Raw genomic sequence first — 25,318 nt, forward strand, 5'->3', positions numbered from 1 at the left:
ATACTTCCTTTTCGAAACCTGGATATCTCTTCTCTGTATCTGTTAATGACCGTGATGTGTAATCCATCTGCATCTGCGTTATCCATCTCTTTGTACCTAAAAAGTACTGCCCCCAATCCTGTAGAGGATGCGTCAGCTGCAATAGTTGTAGGTAACGCCAGATCGCAATGTGCTCATAACTTTGATGACATCGATCTCTCCTTGATTTTTTTTGAATGATTTCTCATATACTCTTTCCCAACAACATTCATTGCCTTGGCGTAACAACTGGCATAATGGGTCATTGAGCTCTGTTAAGTTTTTTAGAAATTTTGTGACTTGATTCACCATTCCCATGAACCTTTGCAACTCCTTAATGTTTCTTGGAACTGGAAATTCTCTAATGACCCTGGTCTTCAGTGGATCAACTGGTTTTCCTGATGTCCTCACTTTGTGACCAAGAAGTCTGATTGTTGTCTGTGAAAACTTGCATTTACAGTTGAGTGTCAGTCTTGCCTCTTGTAGCCTTCTCAGTACTACTCTCACTCTCATGTTATGCTCAGCTTGAGTAGACCTATGTATAAACATGTCATCCATGTGGCAAACAACGCTATCTAAAAGATTTGATATTGTTGTTTGAAAGATCCCTGGTGCTGGTGTAATTCCAAAGGGTAACCTGTTGAAACAGAATCTTCCGATTGGTGTTATGAACATTGTGATTAGCTTCGACTCCTCTTCTAGTGGTATTTGTCAGAATCCACTGTTAGTGTCTAATTTAGAGAAAATTGAGCTCTTCCCTAATTTGCTAAACTCTCATCGACTGATACCATTGGATGGACTTCTCTTTTCACAGCTTTATTGAGTTATGTGAGATCAACACATATTCTTATGCAACCGTTTAGCTTCAGAATCAGTACCATCCCTGAGCACCAACTTGTTGGCTCTTTAATAGGTGAAATGACTCTTTGTCTTACCATTGAGTCAAGCTCTTTCTTTACCTTTGTAAGTAAAGTGTGTGTAACCTTTGAATGTTTATAAGCAAATTGGTTTTGCATATGATACACTGTTCTCAGCTTTCCTGATCCTGTAAATAACGTAGGGAATTTTGTTTTGAAGTCTCCTGATTGACCTTGATCATTCTTTATTTCTTATATTCTGCGAATTAGATTCAATTCCAGACATGCCTTTCTACTTAAGAGCGAACAATTCTGATCTTGAATTATGTACAGTACTTCAGTAATTACTTTCTGTTCTTTAAAGTAGCTGTCAGTTCTCCCAGAACCTTCAGCTCTGCTCCTCCTGGTCTCTGTGGCTTTTTGTAGGATGTTTGAAGAACTCTCTTGTTTAACCATCGTTCAGTGTCTGAAAGAACTGGAACTGCTGCTCCAGTATCTCACTTGAAGTGTGTCTCTGCACCCCAATAATTTCCACTTAAATCTTTAACCTCTCATTGGAAGGGTATCACAGTGGCTTGTCAATCTTCTATTTCAAGGACTCTTGTTTCCTTTCAAAGCTGCTTCTTTTTGAGTGTTCTGCCTATTTTTTTTCTACTGCAACATACTCGTTGAAAATGCCCCATCTTGTTACACCAATAGCATTGCCTGTCTTTTTGTATGTGTCTTTGGCGGGACAGTTACTGCGCCTGTGTCTTTCTCTGCTACACCAGCAACAGTTAGTCTGGGCTGCCACCATAAATTGCATTTCTTGCCGCATGTGTCTCCTTCTATCTGATTTCCCTTTTTATGTCCGACAAATTGAACTCTATCTGTTACTTTGGGATTCGGGCTGTTTCTCTCTCTATCCTTTGACTACTGATCAGTTTTGCCTTTGATCCAATTTTGGCCTGCGACTGTCTCAAAGTGCTCCAGCAGAGGTAGAGATTTTCCTATTGCTGCCTTTTTTTTAACCGTTGCCCAGCATATTTTATCGTGCTATTGGGCTGGAGTCATTTCTATAACTTCTCAGACAACTTACAATAAAGTTCAAGTGTTTTCAGTAACATATTTACAGTTATGAGAACACCCTTTACGCTAGCTCCATCCAGGCTTACCTTCATCGAGCCTCAGATCATGAATGTAGGCCACTTCCTTGTATGACATCACAGACTGTTACAGTTCATGCTTGATGGGACTTAATCTAACATACTCCATTATACTACAGGGAGAGGTTTGCTTTTGCTCTTGTTGGCGAAGTTAAAATTAGGGGAATAACATATTTAATGAAAATAGTGTTTACCATCATGATTGGATTTTAGAAAAGTCAAAGGTGAGGTAAAGCAATTTAACCCATTGACCCATTTAGCACATCTTTCCAGGATCCAAATTCTTCAATTATAGCATCCAGCTGCTTTTCGATGTACCCAATATTTTAGTCTCTACTGCTGTAATCTGGTAGATTATTTCAAATGTTTATCATTCTTCTTACACAGAAGGAAATAAGCACAGCTAAAGCTTTAGGCTCCAATATTATGTAGTAGTTAGGAAATTTTAAGAAATATTTAGCCCAACCCTTGAATTGCAAGCTCATAAGATCCATGAAAGTTTTAACAAATAGAAACTGCAGTCCACTCAACCACCCACTGTTATTTATAAAAATCATTTGTTTTAAGTTTACTTTTCAAGAAATGTATTATTCTGTTTGATTTGAAGTTTAAATTCTAGTTCCAAAGTTAAAAGCCAGCAGTAAGGTAAGCTTCATTGGATTCAAGTATAACTTTTCCATTTGGAACTCGGAGGGGAATTTGATGAAGTAGCTCCAGATTTTTTAACTGGTAGATTAAGGTTCATAAGGAACAAGCAGAAGTCATTTCCAATGATTGAAAGAATTAGAAAGAAGACTGGGAAAACAATTGAAAATGGCTAAAAAGAGAATTAAGAACATGGAGAGAAAATTGGAAAAGAAAATTGCTGATGACTGAAGAGAATGCCAAGTTGTTTGGGTATCTGGTGTATTTGCAGAAAACAATTAAGGAGCAATAGAGAGTTAAGAAATGAAAAGCAAAATCTGACACAGAAGGAAATAAGCACAGCTAGAGCTTTAGGCTCCAATATTATATAGTAGATAGGAAATTTTAAGAAATATTTAGCACAACCCTTGAATTGCAAGCTCATAAGATCCATGAAAGTTTTAACAAATAGAAACTGCAGTCCACTCAACCACCCACTGTTATTTATAAAAATCATTTTGTCATTCATTTACCATATTTATGCATGGCCAGGTTTCTGTGATTAAATAGCTGTTGTTTGTCAGCAAGGTCTTGCTACAAATATGAAATTTCTAAGAGTGTTATGTTTTGGGACTGTCTTTTTAATTTAGGGTAACATGTAGGAATAAAGGGGTCATGTGACCTGTCCTGAATCCTACCCAAAAACAAGCTTGGGTGATTTGGTTGATACAGATTAGAGGAGGGCCTAGGTTGTTTAACTGGGAAGATGGTGCACGCTGCTCACACCTGCGGACAATGGTAGGGGCATCTGTGGGTAGATTGTTAGTCTCCAAGTCTCTCAGGGAGATGTTAGGAAGGTCAGGTTTTATAAATGGTTATACTTTTACTGTTTATTTAATTCCAAGATAGAATGGAGGTGTGGGCTTAGAAGGTAGTTAATCAGCGCTTCTGCCTGGATATCAGGTCCATGTGATTCGCATTGCAAAGGATATGGGCGTTGAGAGGGAAGCAGGCTGTAGAAAGCTATTGTAGTATTGGCTTACAGGGTTTTCTCAAGATATCCCTGAATATCTCAGACAGATCAGTCTACAAGAACCTGAGAGAGAGAGCAGAGAGATAGAGGTGCCAGAAACTATTGTTCACTGTGCAGAATGCAGGTGAGAGATTATGTTTGGATTGATGAGACCAAGTTTGAGAATTTAAATGGGGCTGGAAGATTTGCCTTGATTTGGTTAGATGGAGAAATCCTCAAGGTAGCCCTCAACCTGAAAGTCAGTTCAAGGATTAAAATTTATCTGTCTGGAAAAGGAAGGAGAAAGCAAGTTGTCGGGTGCTGAGAATAGCTTTGGACTTGTTCTTGGAGAATGAAGTATTCATTTAAGGGACAGAGTAAAGTATAACCATGCAGGGGGATTTTTGCAATAAAAGTTAAATGGGGGACCACTTCTGAAGTTTAGAATATAAGTTGCCAACTGAAATAGTGTTTAGTCAATGTTGCTTTTACAGTAAATACCTTAAAACTTGAAATCTTGTTCCAGTCAGTCGCTGGAAATTCAAATATCTTTCTAAAGGTTATTGGTCTCGAAGGGGATCGTAACATTTTAATTTCATTAAATGGAACAGCATTTGAATCACAATTTGCTTGCAGTTTAAGCAAGGGGATATTATGTTCCCTGATAACCTAGTGGGTAAAAGTACCACGAGGTTAAGATAAATCTTGATCTTTGGTTTCTGTTGCTATTGCAATGCGGATGTGCTATATTTGGCCTCAGTCATGTTGGGGTATAGAGGGGAAAGACTGGTTTCCACTCATGTGCTTTTCCAGCATACATAACAGCTGAGAATGAGCCATGCAGTAATGGTGTCCAAATAGTCAGTTGACATTCACTGTTTGAGCTAATTTATGAAGGATGTTTGAGCAAATTGTATTGAAGGGTGGCTATCACCTATGCCACGTGTGGAACTGAGCTTGAGCAGAAGTCAGTGCCAGATGCACAATGTTGAGAGTCTTGTACCTCATGTCAGATGTTTAAAAGTACTTTTCTGAAAGATAATTCAAGTGATCAGTATTTGGAACAATAGAAAATTAACAATAGCCCAAAAATTGCTGTGACAGGCTAATGAACTGCGCCCACCATTTGCTCACCTTACCCTTGCTTGGTCAATGTCGACAATATTTTGCCCTGTTTTGTAGACCCTGATCTGTGTCGAATGTAGAGAGACTTAAAGCACCTTTGGATGACTTATGATTTGCAACATTGTTGAATGACCAACATGCAAAGTGCTTTGAGTCTTTTGCTTTATATACTGGGTGATGCACATATTTGTGGAAAAATATTTGCTTTGGGACTTAAGTCTGAGTAAGTTGGATGTTGTTCACAAATTTCCTAAATCGGTACCATATCCAGCTAGGAAGTTGCACTATTTTTATTGTGGTTTAACACACACCAACAGCTGAATCATCTGTTTAATAATTCATAGGATATTTGATTCCCAAAATAATCAGTTAGCACAGTGCTAATCTCATCTAAATGCCTGTAAACAGTCAAGCCTCACCTTTATTGGATTTTTGTCAACCTCGATAAATAATTTCCTCTCGTCAGCCTCTAGGTTCCTTTTGAAAATAGACAAGCTGGTAAATATTAGTGCAGCCGGCCGTGAATCTCTAATAAACAGTCCGTCCTTGTACAACAATTTGTTACCTCAATAATTTAAAAATGTTTTATTGGATTTTCACTAGACTTGCTGAGATCATCTTCTCAGACATTTGCTTCCTTTAGACAATGATCCTTATGGAACCCTACAGCTTTCTTATTGTAAAACTTTGTCAAGAGACTCTATTCTGTCCAATTTAAAATTTCTGAAAAGAAACAGAAGTGTTAGCAGCTGCATGTATAATGTGGGAGAGCAATGCATAGATCAGCCATCATCTAATAGAATGGTGGAACAGGCTTTGAGAATTGAATATTTTATTTCCTCTGTTTCTTGCGATCCATTCACACTCACCCACTGCCACTCATGTCGCTCAAGAGGGGAGACCCAGACTCTCCATCACTTTCAAAACTCCCTTCTCCTTCACATAAGATCATAAGAAATAGGAGCAGAAGTAGGCAAGATGGCCCATCAAGTCTGCTGCACCATTCAAGAAGAAGATGGCTCATCTGATTGTGACCTTAACTCCACTTTCCTGCCTGTTCCCATAACGCTTAACTTCCTTTGCCAGCAGAGATCAGAAATCCATTACTCTTGTCAAAATGGCTATGACCCAGAGAAAATATTCCTTTTTTTACAGCTCTGGTTCTCTGACCTCTGTGGTCAATTTCACAATATTAGTTTACACAAGGTTAAGTGGTTTTAAGGGTTTGTGTTTTCTGTTATTGACGCTTTAAAGGTTCCAAATGATTGACACTTTTATTGCCTTGGAGTGAAATGACTTTTTAAAAACATTTTTGAAAGTAATCAATGACTTTTTAAAGCTTATTTTTAATACATCCTACTGTTACTATAGGGTTCATTGGTTCTATACAGTTGGTGAATTGGTGTGGAAATGCCATGGATTGGCATAGGGGGCATGAGATACCATGGGGGTGGGTGGGGTGCCTTAGCATGGCATAGGAGGCATGAGGAGGACCTTTGAAACTGACCTTTTAAAAGATTCCCTCATGCAGACTAGAATTCAGAACTCCTCTGAGGTGCTGGGAACCACAACTCTTTAAAAACCTGAAACAAAAACAGAATTACCTGGAAAAACTCAGCAGGTCTGGCAGCATCGGCGGAGAAGAAAAGAGTTGACGTTTCGAGTCCTCATGACCCTTCGACAGAACTTGCGTTCGAGTCCAAGAAAGAGTTGAAATATAAGCTGGTTTAAGGGGTGTGTGTGGGGGGGGGAGAGATAGAGAGACAAAGAGGTGGAGGGGGAGGTGGGGGTGTGTGGTTGTAGGGACAAACAAGCAGTGATAGAAGCAGATCATCAAAAGATGTCAACGACAATAGTACAATAGAACACATAGGTGTTAAAATTAAAGTTGGTGATATTATCTAAACGAATGTGCTAATTAAGAATGGATGGTAGGGCACTCAAGGTATAGCTCTAGTGGGTTTTTTTTTATATATAATGGAAATAGGTGGGAAAAGGAAAATCTTTATAATTTATTGGAAAAAAAAGGGAAGGGGGAAACAGAAAGGGGGTGGGGATGGGGGAGGGAGCTTACGACCTAAAGTTGTTGTATTCAATATTCAGTCCAGAAGGCTGTAAAGTCCCTAGTCGGAAGATGAGGTGTTGTTCCTCCAGTTTGCGTTGGGCTTCACTGGAACAATGCAGCAAGCCAAGGACAGACGTGTGGGCAAGAGAGCAGGGTGGAGTGTTGAAATGGCAAGCGACAGGGAGGTTTGGGTCATTCTTGCGGACAGACCGCAGGTGTTCTGCAAAGCAGTCGCCCAGTTTACGTTTGGTCTCTCCAATGTAGAGGAGACCACATTGGGAGCAACGGATGCAGTAGACTAAGTTGGGGGAAATGCAAGTGAAATGCTGCTTCACTTGAAAGGAGTGTTTGGGTCCTTGGACGGTGAGGAGAGAGGAAGTGAAGGGGCAGGTATTGCATTTTTTGCGTGGGCATGGGGTGGTGCCATAGGAGGGGGTTGAGGAGTAGGGGGTGATGGAGGAGTGGACCAGGGTGTCCCGGAGGGAGGGATCCCTACGGAATGCCGATAAGGGGGGTGAAGGGAAGATGTGATTGGTGGTGGCATCATGCTGGAGTTGGCGGAAATGGCGGAGGATGATCCTTTGAATGCGGAGGCTGGTGGGGTGATAAGTGAGGATAAGGGGGACCCTATCATGTTTCTGGGAGGGAGGAGAAGGCGTGAGGGCGGATGCGCGGGAGATGGGCCGGACACGGTTGAGGGCCCTGTCAACGACCGTGGGTGGAAAACCTCGGTTAAGGAAGAAGGAGGACATGTCAGAGGAACTGTTTTTGAATGTAGCATCATCGGAACAGATGCGACGGAGGCGAAGGAATTGAGAGAATGGGATGGAGTCCTTACAGGAAGCAGGGTGTGAGGAGCTGTAGTCGAGATAGCTGTGGGAGTCGGTGAGTTTGTAATGGATATTGGTGGACAGTCTATCACCAGAGATTGAGACAGAGAGGTCAAGGAAGGGAAGGGAAGTGTCAGAGATGGACCACGTGAAAATGATGGAGGGGTGGAGATTGGAAGCAAAATTAATAAATTTTTCCAAGTCCTGACGAGAGCATGAAGCGGCACCGAAGTAATCATCGATGTACCGGAGAAAGAGTTGTGGAAGGGGGCCGGAGTAGGACTGCAACAAGGAATGTTCCACATACCCCATAAAGAGACAAGAATAGCTGGGGCCCATGCGGGTACCCATAGCCACACCTTTTATTTGGAGGAAGTGAGAGGAGTTGAAGGAGAAATTGTTCAGTGTGAGAACAAGTTCAGCCAGACGGAGGAGAGTAGTGGTGGATGGGGATTGTTTGGGCCTCTGTTCGAGGAAGAAGCTAAGGGCCCTCAGACCATCCTGGTGGGGGATGGAGGTGTAGAGGGATTGGACGTCCATGGTGAAGAGTAAGCGGTTGGGGCCAGGGAACTGGAAATTGTTGATGTGACGTAAGGTGTCAGAGGAATCACGGATGTAGGTGGGAAGGGACTGGACAAGGGGAGAGAGAAGGGAGTCAAGATAACGAGAAATGAGTTCTGTGGGGCAGGAGCAAGCTGAGACGATCGGTCTACCGGGGCAGTTCTGTTTGTGGATTTTGGGTAGGAGATAGAAGCGGGCCGTCCGAGGTTGGGCGACTATCAGGTTGGAAGCTGTGGGAGGGAGATCCCCAGAGGAGATGAGGTCAGTGACAGTCCTGGAAACAATGGCTTGATGTTCAGTGGTGGGGTCATGGTCCAGGGAGAGGTAGGAGGAAGTGTCTGCGAGTTGACGCTCAGCCTCCGCGAGGTAGAGGTCAGTGCGCCAGACAACAACAGCACCACCCTTGTCAGCGGGTTTGATGACAATGTCACCTGGCCTGATTCTATGAAAATTGCGGAGGAATAGGTCTTGCATATCTCCGCAAAGGAGCCGGCCAGGTCGGGAGTGCTGGGTGTGGACATTTTCCAGGAATCAGCCCTCGGTCTTTAAAGGTACTCATGAAAATAAAGACAGCCCAGGAATAGGGTCAGGAATCCCAGAATCAGACCCGCCTTCCATTCTTAAAGGGCTCCTGCGTCACCCCAACTCAGTGAAAATTCAGTCCATTGACTCTGACAACTAAATAGCAGCTGTATGTGTCACATAATTATATCTTTAACATTGAAAATACCTATCACAGTGCCACTTAACGAGCAACAGCCCTAGATTGAAACTCATACCTCACGTGCCAGATTTGATATTTTTGTGCAAGTTACATCACTAAAGAACAAATTAGAAGTGAATAATGGTTCTTTGCTTTGACCAGATCTCAACCCAAAGACATGGATGAATTTAGGGTGATGGCATGCTTCTATCAGGGCACTGCCTTCAGATGTATTGTACTAAATTTGTGATCAGAGCAAGGTAGATCAGTTTTAGGTCCTTTTTGCCTCCCAACATAACATTGTGATGATTGTAGTGATTCAAGATGACTTTGCAGTTTGTTGTCTTGTCGTGTGGCCTATTAATCATCTAGTCACTCAGTCTCGCACTCAGTATTGATGGCTAGTTCATGACAAGTGAAGCCTGATCATTCTTAATCAGAAGTTGATATCCCAGAAATAAATGGGATGAACACTTGATGTCATGGTAGAGATGCTTTCTCCCTCCTCCTCAAACCCCCCCCCCCCCACCCCATCGACCTTTGTATCAGAGTTTTAGTTCCACGTATGAAATATTTTGCACTAAATTGTCACATATCCCACATGTACTGCAGGAAGATGAAAATTAAATGGATATGCCATAGCCATTCATGTACATGTTTAATTTCAAGTGTGGTTCTGTTATATTGGACATTTTACCTTCCTGCTGATAAAGTGCTGTCTAGTATGGCATTGGCAGTTTTACAAGTAGAGGGTGAAAACAGAGGTTAAAAGTGTGGATGCCACACATCTGACTATGTGAAGCCTTTCCTCCTTTTCCAATATTAGTGCTGCAATAATCTTACTGCAAGCTCCTAGAGTACCAAAGAAATCTTTAGTTTAGTTGTGACATTTGGCATCACTGTTGGTCTTGGACTACAATCTCAATTCCACAGAAAAGGATCACTGTTTAATCAAAATCCTGTGTCCTTGGGAGAAACATTATATTTTATGCTGAGTGTAAACAATTTGTAAATAACAGGCTGAGTTACAAAGGTGCTCATCTGCTATCTGCTGTTGTAATGTGAAAAGCCATCAGATACCAGCGCTGCAGATTTTCAATGAGAACATTTCGTATTTTTTCAACTTGGCGTCAAATTAATGTTCAGCTATATAAAATGATAGCTAAAGAGCGATATCCTAACTTATCTTTACTCTCTTTTTGATGTTTTCAGAGAGCTTGATGTTTAAATCAATACTCAGCTGACTAATAACAGAAAATGCTCACCATCCATGTGTTTGGTTAGTTCCCAAATGCACATCAGAGTGATCCAGAGGGAGGTCCGTCTTCCCCAAAATCCACAGCCTGCTTCTACCTCCTCCCCAAAATGCACAAACAGGTCTGTCCCGGTAGACCGATCGTGTCAGCCTGTTCCTGCTCCATAGAACTCATTTCTCCGTTCTCTCTCCCCTTGTCCAGTCTCTTCCCACCTACATCCGTGATTCCTCTGATGCCCTACATCATATCAACAATTTCCAGTTCCCTGGCCTAACCGCCTCCTCTTCACCATGGATGTCCAATCGCCCTACATCCCCCACCAGGATGGTCTGAGGGCTCTCCGCTTCTTCCTTGAACAGAGGCCCGAATAATCCCCATCCACTACAACTCTCCTCCGTCTGGCTGAACTTGTTCTCCCACTGAACAATTTCTCCTTTAAACTTGTTTCACTTCCTCCAAATAAAAGGTGTGGCTATGGGCACCCACATGGGCCCCAGTTATACCTGTCTCTTTTTGGGTTATGTGGAACATTCCTTGTTCGAGTGCTACTCAGGCCCCCTCCCACAACTCATTTTTTCTCGGTACATCGATGACTGTTTTGGTGCAGCTTCATGCTCTCGTCTGGACCTGGAAAAATTTATCAATTTTGCTTCTAATTTCCACTCCTCCATCACCTTCACATGGTCCACCTGTAACACTTCTCTTCCCTTCCTTGACCTCTCTGCCTCAATTTCTGGTGATGGACGGTCCACCAATATTCACTACAAGCCCACCGACTCCCACAGCTACTTTGATTACAGCTCCTCCCACCCTGCTTCCTGTAAGGACTCCATCCTATTCTCTCAGTTCTTTTGCCTCCGTCGCATCTATTCCGATGATGCCACTTGCCAAAACGGCGCTTCTGACATGTCTTCCTTCTTTCTTAACCGAGGTTTCCTATCCACTGTGGTCGACAGGGCCCACAGCCGTGTTCGACCCATCTCACACACCTCTGCCCTCACGCCTTCTCCTCCCTCCCAGAACCATGATAGGATCCCCCTAGTCCTCACTTTTTACCCCACCAGCCTCTGCATTCAGAGGATCATCGTCCGCCATTTCCACCAACTCCAGCATGATGCCACCACCAAACTCAACCTCCCTTCATCACTCCCCCCTCTGGTCGCCATTCCTTAGGGACTGTTCTAGGACACCCTGGTCCACTCCTCCTCCATCCTCAGCACCTCATCCCCCTCCCACAGCACCTTCCCGTGCAATCGCACAAGGTGCAGCACCTGCCTCTTTACCTCCTCCCTCCGCCCTCGTCCCCGTCCAAGGGTCCTAACACTTCTTTCAGGTGAAGCAGCGCTTAAATTGCACCTCCTTCAATTTGGTCTATTGCATTTACTGCTCCCAATGCGGTCTCCTCTACATTGGAGAGACCAAACGCAGACTGGGTGACCGCTTTGCACGACCCAGACCTTTTTGTTGCCATTTCAACACTTCACCCTGCCCTCATGCCCACATGTCCATCCTTGGCCTCTTGCATTGTTCCAGTGAAGCCCAACACAAACTGGAGGAACAGCATCTCATCTTCTGACTAGGCACTTTACAGCCTTCTGGACTTAACATTGAGTTCAACAACTTCAGACCGTGAAGTTTCTCCTCCGCCTTCACCACCCCCCCCATGTTTTTATCCCCTTCTTTCAATATTCATTTTCATTTTTTATTTTTATTCATTGTTTTATCCCAACCTTTTATCCTACTTTCAATCTTTTTTCCCACCACCGTCCCCTCCCCCCACCTTACCCCCACAAGGGCCATCTGTCACTTGTTCATGTTGTTCTTTCCAGAGTGCTTAACCTTGTCCTGCTATTATCACATTCTGTTTTCTAACCTTAATGCCACCATTAACACCTCCTTTAGCCAGTCCCACTATCATGAACACCCCTTTGTCCTTTTGTCCATGACATCTCTGGAAACCTCTCTTTTGCTGCCTTCTATCCAGCTTCACCTGCTCCACCCCCCTTGAACAGGAAAATTTCATTACGTTTTACTTCTCTTCAGCTCTGAAGAAGAGTCGTTTGGATTCGAAACGTTAACTTTTTTTTTGTTCTCCCCAGATGCTGTTAGACCTTCTGAGTTTTTCCAGAATTTTCTGTTTTTGTTTCGGAGTGAGTTCACCCTCAAGAAACAATCAGAATGGACAATGTAGTGACTAGCTTTCAGACTTATTGTACTGTGTAGTGTCACATGGCAGTGTGGACGAATCAGCCCAAAGTGCGGGGAACCTGAGGGGTGGTGTTTGTATCCAGTTGTGTTTCTTGATGGAAGTGTGTAACTGCTGCTGAAGCCCTGGAAATAAAGTTCACTGTTTCTTATGAGAAACCTGCATGGAAAATCAAGTCTATAACAGCTGGCGATGAGGATAAATTGGTTCTGGCACTGTCCCTCGCCCAGTGAATGTGAGTACCTTGTTTTAAACAGAAAGGGAAAATGTACTCACCAGGTATGCCACTTATTGGCAGGATCGACCGTTTGGACTCATCCACAGAGGATTGGAGTTCAAATTTAATTTGAGAGTAAAAGAGCCCCGGGGATGACAATAGCAACGTACATAGCGAAGTTGAAACAGCTAACTGAACATTGTGACTTCAGGGAGACCCTAAACAACATGTTTCCCAGGATAACATGTTAAGGGATCATTTGGTCTGCGGTGTGCATGGTGATGCCATTCAACAATCATTATTAGCTGAAGTAAATATCGATTTTTAAAAAGGCACTGGAAACAGCGCTTGCAATGGAACTTGCAATGGAAAGTGCCAGATGGGATTCGCAGGCCATACAGGGTGTACAAAATGGTGCTGTCTTCTAGTTGGGGTGGGAACAGACCACCATGTGTGACATGAAAACCAGGGAGTCAACCGCAAAGTAGGAGACAATCCCTGCTACCCAAAAATTTTAAAAATATACAGGAGACAGCTCAGCAGCAAATCTGAAACTGAATTGTTACCGAATATGGGAGTAACCATATCCCTGAAACCTGCCGTTTTAAAGAGGTGGAGTGCCATTATTGTCATTAAAGAGGGCACATGCTGAAGCAATATAAAGCAAGATTGAGACAGACTCCCAAGCAGCAAACCAAACTGATTGAGGTACTTAATGCGGAAGAACCAGAAACCTCTAAGTCCGATGTTTATTCTCTATTTAATGTGAAAATAGGGAAAACAGCGCCAACCACTGTTACTCTGCAGGTCAATGGAAAACCTTTGATTATGGAATTGGATACCGGTGCATCATGCACAGTAGTGGGGGAGCATACATTGAAATATTGAAACAAGGGTCTTCAACAATTGAAAACGGAGCAGACTTCAGCCAAATGAAAATGTACACTGGTGAATTCATACAAGTGAAAGGTATTATCACTGTACCTGTTTATTAATCACAGCTCCCTGATTGTAGTGGAAGGTGAAGGACCAAGTCTTTTAGATCGTGATTAGTTGAGGGAAATTAACCTTGATTGGCCAGTGAGATTTCAAAAAGAAGCTGGAAGAGTTCCTGAGTTGGAAAAGAAATAAGGCAAGGTACTTCAGAATGAGCCTGGAGAGCCAGAGGACCTTAACAGGACGCAATAAGAGTGTGTAGCTATTCAGTAACCTGAGGAAATGAAAACTGTCTTAAATAGCAGCTTAGAAGTACAGCAGAAGAAACTCGAGGAGACTCTGCTGAATTACAGAATTCAGGATGAAGCAAGTGAGCTTCACAAAGAAAAGGAAAACCTGTTGAAAGACCTTCACACACTACAAGGATCCCTCAGGTCAAAGTTTGTACCTCTGGAAAATTATGAAGAGAAGCAGAATTAAATTAATGTCAGTCTGAACAAACCGAAGAACCAGTTGGCAGAGAAGATGCAGCAATGTTCAAGGTTCCAGGAGGAAGCTAAAAGATACAAGAAGGAGACAGCAGAGCTGAAAATTGAGCTGAGTGTAACAAAAGTGACATTAGAAGGAAAAATTGTGTAACTTTCCCAAACGCAAGTAGCTGATGAAACTGTGGGTAGCTCAGCCCCTGAACTGAACCAAGTTGAGATTTCGCCTGAGAGAAGTCTGGTTGACTGTAAAATTGAAATGAACGAGAAGATAAAACTCTGTGGCAGACAGAAGAAGACAAGATGGGAGATGGTTCAGAAAAGACAATGAACGACCCTCCCACACTACTACAGGTTCAATACCTTCAGAATTACTTAGGAAGCTCCACCTTTGTTCAAGATTAAGCCTGGTACTTCCCAATTTGGAGGGGAAGGTAGAAAACAGTCAAGGGAAACAAAAAGTGACTCATGATTTACATAGTCGAGAGCGAGAATTTACTTTCGGTGAAACAGTAATTGTACAAAACTTCTGTGGTGGATCGAATTGGTTACCTGGTGTAATGGTTTCTGTGACAGGACGAGTGTTGTGCCATGTAGAAGTGGAGGGCTGGCTCACCTAAAAACATGTGGATCATTTGAGAAGAAGGGAGATACCCCAACTAACCAATGTTCCACCTGTAACCATTGTAGAACATGTGGTCTCCATTGTGATTGATTGACCAAGGATAGACATACCAGATGTCTCTGTCAGAACGGATAACACTGAACTGTCTGTACCTAAGGAGGTACCTGATGCTGCTGCGATTCCAGAGAATGAAGATCCAGTAACTGATTTTAAAGTTGTGGAGCTATGACGTTCCACCCAGATCAGGAAACCTCGTGAGAGACTGAACTTATAATTTCATAACCCTTGTATATATTTGTAATGTCATGAATGTAGTTGTTATTGTAAAATTGTTAAAAAAAAACATTGAAGGGGGAAGAAATATATTAACTGTAGCTTTAAGGAATGCAGTGACGATAGCTTTAAGACTTCTTGTACTGTGTAGTATCACATGACAGTGTGAATGAATCAGTCCGAAGTACAGGGAACCTTGGGGATGGAGTTTGTGTCTACTTGTGGTTCTTGATGGAAGCATGTGACTGCTGCCGAAGCCCTGGAAATAAAGTTCACTGCTTCTTATGAGAAACCTGCCTGGAAAATCAAATCCATAAAAGACAGTCTTTCAATCAAGCTTGAAGCTCGATTGACTAGTTGGAGTAACACCCTTGATAAACTTAAATCATCCAAAATGTTGCTGCACATGCCCTAACTTACACCAAGTTCCATTCACATATCACCCTTGTGCTCCCTGACCTACATTGGTCCCTGGTCCGTCAATGCTATGATGTTCTCATTCTTGTTTTCAGATCCTTCCATGGCCTTACTCCTCCCTATTGCTGTCATCTCCTACGCCTTGCAACCTTCTGAGATCATATCGTTCCTCCAGTTCTGATCTCTCATGCATCTCTGATTTTAATGCCTTCAGCTTCTAAGGCCCTTAATACTGGAACTTCCCCCCCTAAGCCGCTCCATCTCTCTATCTCTCTTTGCTCATCTAAAAAGGCCTTTAAAACCTACCTATCACCTGTCCTAATATCTCCACGCATGGGTTGGTGTCAAATTTTGTTTGATTACGCTGTGAAGTGCCTTAGGACATTTTACTATGTTAAGCATGCTATATAAATGTAAGGTAGGTACGTGTGTGAATGTGTAGATATGATGATATAACTGCTTCATTGTTCCCTTCCTGTAATCTGTAAGCTTTATGTCATTAGGCACTGCTAATAATTAACACTGCCTTCTGTTTTCAACACTGTAACTATCATTTTCAGTTTTGCACAATGGGCTCGGTCCTGCAGTTAGGCATCCCAATAATAATGATAACAATGTTTGACTGTAGTTTGTTTATGGATTGGAGTAATCACATATATTCAGGCTGAGTTACTTCCATATTCACAATCATGAACATTATAGGAACTGAGGAAATTGTTTATTCAACAAGATTTTCATTGCTTACTGCTATTTTATTAAACCTGCTCTTCCATATTATTCACAAAATATTATTGTGCTAATAAAAAAAGAATATTTAGAGCGCAAAGTGAAAGGCTTCCTTTGAGACTGACTAGAGGATTATGTATGCTCAGTGGGGTTTATAAATATTAGATCAAATACGAGTTCGTGTTCAGTTTTTGCAATTAAAACAGTTGCTTCTGTAGAATGTGCCCATGGTTAAAGACTGCCATGAATAAACCTGATTTGGAATGTGTCCATTGCCTAGAAGTTCAAATGAACACCCCAAGGGGTTCGCTAGGGGAGAGTTGTTAAATTTTCAGAAAAATTAAGAAGGTCGCTAAGGTTCAGTGTTCAATTTGCTATCGGGATTAATAGGAACTAATTCAGGAAACCTGGTGCTCAGCAAATATATTCCAACGCCTCGAGTTTCAATCTCTCCACAGTATTTATCCTGTATAACATGAAGCACCATACTTGGAACTCTAACTTCATTGTAAATGCTCTTGCGCTTTGTTGTTGAAAAAGTAACCATATTTTGATCAACTCAAGCTGATTTTAACACCTTGGTACAAATGGATTAATTTCTTTTTGTTACTGAAATGGAGGAAATTGTACAGAACTGATGTTTGTTACACCTTTTGTACATGTTCCTGAACCCAGATGTAGAAAAATCTCCAGCTGCTGTCAGATGTTGGGCACAGCTTAGGATCCCCATTGGGTATACTATGTCTAGTGGTTCCCAGAAGTATGAAATAATCACACTTTTAAACTCAAATGCTGGAGCTTTATCAAATGTATTCTTAGATCATGCTACGTGCTGTGGTCTGATACTTTGTTTCTCAGTACCCTGACAGTAGTGCAGCAGTGAGTGATGTGGCACTTTACTTCCTTATTTATACAAATGCATGAACATAGAGCTCCTAAATAATATTAGAATACTATAACAGTAATGACTTGATGTACTGGACAGGTTTATACTTGAAACAACTAACTTTATTACAGAGGGCTTTTCAGAAGCTACATGCTTGAACCAGGTCCTCAACTAGAAGGCCACACCCCTCGGATTACTAGCGCTTAGGGCTCATAGGTCGCAATCTCCAAGAACAATCATGTGATCCCTGATGGGCAGTAGGAAAGGCGATACCTTCAATTACTACAATAACATGCATCTTTCTTTAAAAAATAACGTCTCTATATCAATATTACTGTTCCGATCTTTAACTTATTTTATATTATGTCTAAACTAAAGAGTACCATTCAATTTCTGTTATTAAAGTGAACACCTTAAGAGTCTTTTATAGCTTGTTTTATTTTCTCAAAGAAACATTATTCATGGTATTACTTAGATAGTAGGATGTTGTAGGTCACATCTTGTAGATTTGGTAGTTATTGCTCTCTGTGATGAGTCGGCCTGCTGTACTAATGACGTCTGTGTTGTAGGAATTGTGCTTGATATTGCGGATTTTGTGTCACTTGCTGGTGACGTTGATGTCGCACGGCTTGTTGATACTGTTAATGTTGCCTCGCTTGTTAGTGATGTTGCTGGTGTTATTGATGACCTTTTCTGCTTTTCCAGGTCAGGTGTAGGTTGAATATGTTCTCTGCTCTTTCTCATTTACTTACCAGTTTGGCTGTCAATAATGTATGACCTTGGAGTCTTAGCTTCGACAACAACAACTGCCAGACTCCAGGTTTTCATGATTGGGTCCTGCATATGTGCAGTTTGTTCTCTCAACAACTCAGGCAGGGATTTGGCATGCTTGCTGTAATGTTGACCTCCTCCTACCTGTGCATCAGTAAGTTGTTGTCTTTCTTTTTGTCGTCACTTGGAGGGTATATCTTTCTTGGCAAAGTTGCCTTGTGCTTTCTGTCATTGAATAGCCTTGCAGGCAATTTCATGTCAGCTTTGAGAGTTGTAGCTTGGAGTTACAATAAGGCAAGTTTTGGGCCTTCCTTTGTGTATCCTTCTAATTTGAGTTGTTCCTAGTTGTTGAATCTCAGTTCCACCAAATTCTGTCAGCATGACATTGTTCGGATTTAGAGCATCTTTCTTTGGCTACCCGTTTTCTTTCAAATTTTCAGGAAATATCTTCTGGTATCGCCTGAGTGGGATAATGTTATTCTGTGTTCTGGTATCAAACATCTGCTTAAGATTTATGGTTGTGGGCTTATTTCTCACCTTCTTCCTGATCTGAATAGTTATGTTAATTTATTTTCCCTGGAAACTGTCACGTCCAGACATTTCATGCAGTTGTTATGGTTCTTATGTCTATAGTGTCCTCACACTCACTGTCATCTCTCAGGTATGGATGCTTTGGTTTCTTTTCTTTCATTCATCCTGTTGCTCTGCCACTGGTAACTCCTTCACTGTTTTTCTCTTTGTTCTGCACATCTTTTCCCTTTGGGCTTTCCACAGCTCTGCAGTTTGATCCATATGTGGGACATTTCCTTCTGCCTGTGAATTTGTGGTCGTCCAGAGTTCCTACACATCTTTCTCTCTGTCTGGGTTGCATTCTTTTGTTGCTGTTTCATTGCATCAACCCTGCTGCCTTTCTCTTAACTTAACTGAAGGCTAGCTGTTTGGGTAGTCACTATATTCATCTGTCTACTCTTGGCTTCATGTGCCCTGACAGTGATATTGTGAGCTTGTCTTTTCCAATCCGAGGTTTTTGTACATCAGATTATGCAGAACCCCAAGTAAGCTGATAGCAGGCTTTTAACTGTTTCCTTGACTTTACACTTGCTGGTTTCATTCCTCAATCTCACTGAGAAATTATCAACAGGCTCGTTTGGTTCATGTCTCACGCTTTCAAATTCATATCAGTGGATCTGATGGTTTTACTTTGGCTGGAGATGTGTGCTGAATTTCTCAAAAATTTTGTCTGGGTTTTTACTGTTGTCCTCACTGATCTCCCAGCTATTAAGCAGATCTAATCCTTTCCCTCCTCACAAAAGAATGTGGCTGATCCTTTCTCCTTCTCTAGCGCCATTTAGAAAACTGCTAAATGTCAATTTGTACTTTTGTTTAAACTTTTCAAATGCCTCTATGACACCATCAGCCTCCAAGTTAATCCTTTGTTGGAGCAGTCTGTTCATTGCTGTGGCGGTGGCCATTTCATTTTCACATGATTCACTCAGTTTTTTTCCCTCTCTTTCTGGCACTAATTCAGATTGACTTTTCTTAATTTAATTCAGCTTTTATTTAGACCATAAGACGTAGGAGCAGAAGTAGGTCATTCAGCCCATCGAGTCTACTCCACCATTCAATGAGATCATGGCAGATCTGATAATCCTCAACTCCACTTTCCTACCTTTTCTCCATAACCGTTGACTCCCTTACTGATTAAAAATCTGTCTATCTCAGCCTTGAATATACTTAACGATCCAGCCTCTACAGCCCTCTGCGGTGAAAAATTCCATAGATTGACTACCCTTGAGAGAAGAAATTCCTCCTCATCTTTGTTTGAAATGGGCGACCCCTTATTCTGAGATTATGTCCTCTGGTGCTAGACTCTCCCACAAGGGGAAACAACCGTTCAGCATCTGCCCTGTCAAGCCTGCTAAGAATCTTATATGTTTCAATGAGGTCGCCTCTCATTCTTCTAAACTCCAATGAGCACAGGCCCAACCTACTCAACCTTTACTCGTAAGAAAATCCCTCCATACCCGGGATCAACCTGGTGAAGCTTCTCTGGACTGCCTCCAATGCCAGTATATCTTTTCTTAGATAAGGGGACCAAAATTGTTCCCATAATTCTCGGTGTGGTCTAACTAGTGCCTTGTATAGTTTTAGCAAGGCTCTTTTTATACTCCATTCCCTTTGAAATAAAGGCCAACATTCCATTTGCCTTCCCTTTTACCTGTTGAACTTGCATGTTAGCCTTTTGGGATTCATGCACCAGGACTGCCAAATCCCTCTGTGCTGCAGTCTTTCTCCATTTAAATAAAATTCAGCTCCTGTATTCTTCTGCCAAAGTGCATAACCTCACATTTTCCCACATTATATTCCATCTGCCTAGTTTTTGCCCACTTACTTAACCTGTCTATATCCCTCTGTAGACTCCTTGTTTCATCCTCAGCACTTGCCTTCCCACCTATTTTTGTGTCATCTGCAAACTTGGTAATAATACATTCACTTCCCTCATCTAAGACAATATATATATTGTAAATAATTGAGGCCCCAGCATTGATCCCTGTGGCATTCCAGTCGTTACAGGTTGCCCCCCCTTATTCCAACTCTCTGTCTTCTATTAGCTAGCCAATCCTCTAGCCGTGCTAATACACTACCCCAATACCATGGGCTCTTACCTTTTTAAGTAGCCTTTTAAGTATGGTACCTTATTGAATGGCTTTTTGAAATCCAAATACATTACATCTACTGGTTCCCCGATTATATATCCTGTTTGTTAGCTCCTCGAAGAATTCTCATAAAATTGTTTGGCATGATTTCCCCTTCAAGAAGCCATGCTGACTCTGCTTGATGAGACTTTGTGTTTCTAAATGCTCTATTACATCCTTTCTAATAGACTCCAACATTTTCCCAATGACAGATGTTAAGCTAATTGGCCTATGGTTACCTTTTTTTGTCTCCCTCCCTTTTTGAATAAGGATGTTACATTGGCCGTAATCAAGTCCTCTGGGACTTTTCCAGAATCTAAGGATTCTTGGAAGATTACTACCAGTGCATCCACTATCTGTGTAGCTACTTCCTTTAATATCCTAGGATGCAACCCATCAGGCCCAGGGGATTTATCGTCCTTTAACCCCATTAGTTTCCCTAGTACCTTTTCTCCAGTGATAGTTATTGTATTTATTTCCTTCCCCCTCCTTTTGCCCCTTGATTATTTAGTATTTTTGGAATGTTATTAGTATCTTCTACCGTGAAAACTGAAGCAAAGTATTTATTCTACCCTTCTGCCATTTCCTGGTTCTCCATTATTGTTTCATCAGCCTCATTATCTAAGGGGCCTATGTTCACTTTGGCTTCTCTCTTACTTTTTATATATTTAAAGAAGCTCTTACTATCCGTTTTTATATTGCTTGCTCGTTTAGCCTCAAAGTTTATTTTCTCCCTCTTTATTTTTTTTTTGGTCATGTTTGGTTGGTTTTTAAAACTTTCGCAATCCACTGGCTTACCACTAATCTTTGCCACCTTGTACGTTTTTTCTTTCGATTTGTCTATGATGCTTGGGTCTTACTCACAGACGCTTGCTGCCACCATTTCATGTCTTGTGGCTCCCAGGGGTTTGAAATAATCACACTTTTAAACTCATGTTCATTGAAGTTCCAGTATTTATTTCTCTGATTATGTCATGAGCTGCAACTGATAAATTGTTGCTTGGTACTCTGTGGTGCAGTCGTGGATGATGTGGCACTCTGGACGCTGACATACATACATATGAACAAATGGTCCCTATAGCATATAAAAATATAACAGGCAGGGAGTTATTTTGTATCACAGAAGTAAAAAGAGACAAGATTGAAGCCACTCCTGGCAAATACAAACTCCTGTATTTGTGATCATTTTACATTTCTGCCCAGGAAATGAGTAATTCTTTCTTTACATTGTCTGATGGCAAGAAAGCCAGTTGCCGAGGATGAGGATGAGAATTCTATGTATTTCCTCATTGACAATTTTTGAACCAACAATAAAAAACACTGATTGCAGCACAGCCTAAAATAAATGCAGCCACCTGATATAAAGAGAACTTTTAAATTTAATTTTATGACAGTGATGTTGGCAAGGCCACCTCTGAGGGCAGGATCTTTAAGTTGGCGAGTGGGGAGCGGGGCCAGTTCGCCGACGCAGGATGACATTGGGCGGAACTCCCGATGTCACCCCGCATTATTTCCTTTTTCAGGTTGGCGGGGGTGCAGCCGAATCAGCTGTGTGCCCACCGACCTGTCAAGGGCCTATTGAGGCCATTTAAAAAGTAATTAACATAAGTAAGAGACCTGCCCATCCAACCTTAGGGCTGGCGGGCTTAAGAAAAAGAATGAAACCTTATCCACAGGCGGGATGAGGTTTCATGAGGGTTTTTAAATATTTAATAAAGGTTTGAGTTAAAGTGATGGACATGTCATTAAATTATCATTAAATTGTCATTAAATTATGCCAATTTTTACATTTTGTCAGGGGTGTGACACAAACATTGCATCTCTTTCTTCGACAAGAGCAATCAGATAACTTCCAGCAAGTAACTTTTATATTGGCGCAATTTTAGTTTTGATTCTGGGAGGAATCCATGAGCCAGCTGTAGTATTTAATCTGCTGAACTGTTACTGTTATCTTGGATGCTAACCCAGTTTTTCTGGATTAACCATTCTATCAGTGGGATAAATGAGCCAGTACAAATGGCGTCAGAATTAATGGTGAGTAGAGTGTCAGGAGATCAGGGAGCACCATGGGAGCAATCCTATGTATTTAGACAGAAGCTCGGCAGAGCAGCATTCAGCCGATTGTATCTGTGCCGGTCAAAAAAGAGCTATCTAGTCTACTCCCATCTTCCAACTCTAGGTCTGTGGCCCTGTAACTTATGGCACCTCAAGTGCAGATCCAAATATTTTATTAAAAGATGCTGAGGTTTTCTGTCTCTAACACCCTTTAAGGCATTGAGTTCTGTCCCCCACCACCCTCTGAGTGAAAATACCCTCCCTGACACCCCTCTGACCCTTCAAGCAAGTGCTTCAAATCCAGGCCCCCTGGTTATTAATCTCTCTACTAATGGAAATAGGCACTTCCTATTCAGTCTATTTAGGTCCCTCCTGATTTCATACAAATCAATTAAATCTCTCTCCTTAACTTCCTCTGTTCTAAAGAAAACAGTCCCAGCCTATCCTATCTTTGTTGATAGCTAAAATTCTCCATTCCTGGCAATACCCTTGTGAATCTCATCTGTACCCTTCCCAGTGATTGCATCCATCCTGTATTTTTTTTTATTCATTTGTGGGATGTGGGCCAGCATTTATTGCCCATCCCTAATTGCCCTTGTTCAGAGAGCATTTAAAGACCACATTGCTGTGGGCCTGGAGTCACATGTAGGCCAGACCAGGTAAGGACAGCATATTTCCTTCCCTAAAGGACATTAGTGAACCAGATGGGTTTTGTTTACAAAAATCGGCAATGGTTTCATGGTAATCATTAGACTTTTAATTCTAGGTTTTTGTTGAATTGAAATTCCATCACCTGCCGTAGCGGGATTCGAACCCAGTTCCCCAGAGCATTACCCTGGGTCTCTGGAAAGTACCACTATGCCATCACCTCCACCTGACCAGAACTGTGTGCAGTACTCCAGCTGTGGCTTAGCTGGTGGTTTATACAATTTTAGCATAACCGCCCTGCTCTTAGACTCTAGGCCTCAGTCAAAGAAGGAAAGTATTCGTTATGCCTCTTGGTCACCTTATCTAGCTGATTCTGTAGCCATACACTCCAAGGTCCTCCTGTTCCACTACCCTTTTCAGAATCCTATTATTTATTGTATATTCCCTTGCCTTGTTTGTTCTCCCTAAATGCATTATCCAGGAAGGGTTTTAAAGTAATGAAGGGGAGCCATGGAGGATTCAGGAAAGAGTAAATTCAAAAGCAGTCAGAAAAATGTCAAGGCTGTAGAGAATAAAAATAAGCAAAGTGAGTCAGAATGGGACAGGGAGCTGAACAAAGGTAATGGGATATCAATAATTAGGGTGACATCAGGGAAAGTCACAGAAATCATTCAGAAGAAATTAGATGGATTAATAACACAAGTTTATTTGTTTGATCTATTCACTATTATAGAGACATGGTTGCAGAGTGAAAAAGGTAGGAATTAAGTGTTCCAGGATCCTTGACTTTAAGAAGAGATCGGTGAAATGGAAAAGTAGGAGCGGTTTCCCTGATATTAAAGGATAGGATACGACAGTAAAGGGAAAGGATCTTAGTTGTGGTATATGTCCACAGGTGCCTATTCTTCCTGTAGTATATTCCAGCAGGTTTCAGTTCGTGCTGTGGTACACTCCCACAGGTGCCAACTGTCTTCTGGTTCATTGTTCATTTGTGAGTTCAGATAGTGGCTCAGCTATCAGATAGGTTTTTCTTTTAAATTCATTCTTTCACAGAGTGTGGGCATTGCTGGCGAGGCCAGCATTTATTGCCCATCCCTAATTGTTCTTGAGCAGGTGCCAGTGAGCCCCTTTCTTGAATCACTGCAGGCCATGTGTTGTAGGTATACCTACAGTGCTGTTAGGGAGGGAGTTCCAGGATTTTCATCCAGTGACAATGCTGGAACAGTGATATAGTTCCAAGTCAAGATGGTGTGTGGCTTGGAGAAGAACTTGCAGGTGCTGATGTTCCCATGGATCTGCTGCCCTTGTCCATCAAGTTGGTAGAAGTTGTGGGTTTGGAATGTGCTGTTGAAGGAACCTTGGTGAGTTGCTGCAGTGCATGTTGTAGATGGTACACACTGCTGCCAATGTGTGTTGGTGGTGGAGGGAGTGAATATTTCATTTGGTGGATCGGGTGCCAATCAAGCAATCTGCTTTGACCTGGATGGTATTAACTTCTTGAGTGTTGTTGGAATTTCACTCATCCAGGCAAGTGGAGAGTATTCCATCACATTCCTGACTTGTGCCTTGTAGATGGTGGACAGGCTTTGGGGAGTCAGAAGGAGAGTTACTTGCCACAGAATTCCCAGCCTCTGCCCTGCTTTTGTAGCCACAGTATTTATATGGCTGGTTTAGTTCAGTTTCTCGTCAATGGTAACCTCCAGGATATTGATAGTGGGGGATTCAGCAGTGGCAATGCCTTTGAATGTCCAGGTTACATTCTCTCTTGTTGGAGATTATTGGTCATTACCTGGCACTTGTAAGATAGCAAAATGTGTTAATATGTTATGCTACTAACACATTCTTCTACCTTCCCTTTATGCCACTATCAGCACCTTCTTTAGTCTTAACATTACCATTAACATTACCATTACTAGAATGTGTTAATTGTCCTCTGTCCATGACACATTTGCTAAATTTCTCCTTAGCTCCCATCTCTCCCTGATCTCTTATCTTGCTCCACCTACCCACCCCCTTCACATCACATTTCTGCTTCTCTTTAGCTCTCAAGAAGAGTCATACGGACTTGAAACATTAACTATGTTTCTCTCTTCACAGATGCTGCCAGACCCGCCGAGATTTTCCAGCATTTTTTGTTTTATTTCAGATTTCCAGCATCTGCAGTATTTTGTCCTTAAAGCT

At 41.9% G+C, this 25,318-nt stretch overlaps 1 protein-coding gene across 3 annotated transcripts in view; it reads left to right on the forward strand.

Annotated features, from left to right (window-relative positions):
* fbxl17 (F-box and leucine-rich repeat protein 17) overlaps positions 1-25,318 on the forward strand; it is an 869,933-nt gene that overhangs the window by 290,187 nt on the left and 554,428 nt on the right. The window lies entirely within an intron of this gene.

Source organism: Carcharodon carcharias, chromosome 4 (genome assembly GCF_017639515.1).
Source record: "Carcharodon carcharias isolate sCarCar2 chromosome 4, sCarCar2.pri, whole genome shotgun sequence".
In the NCBI taxonomy this organism is placed as follows: domain Eukaryota; kingdom Metazoa; phylum Chordata; class Chondrichthyes; order Lamniformes; family Lamnidae; genus Carcharodon; species Carcharodon carcharias.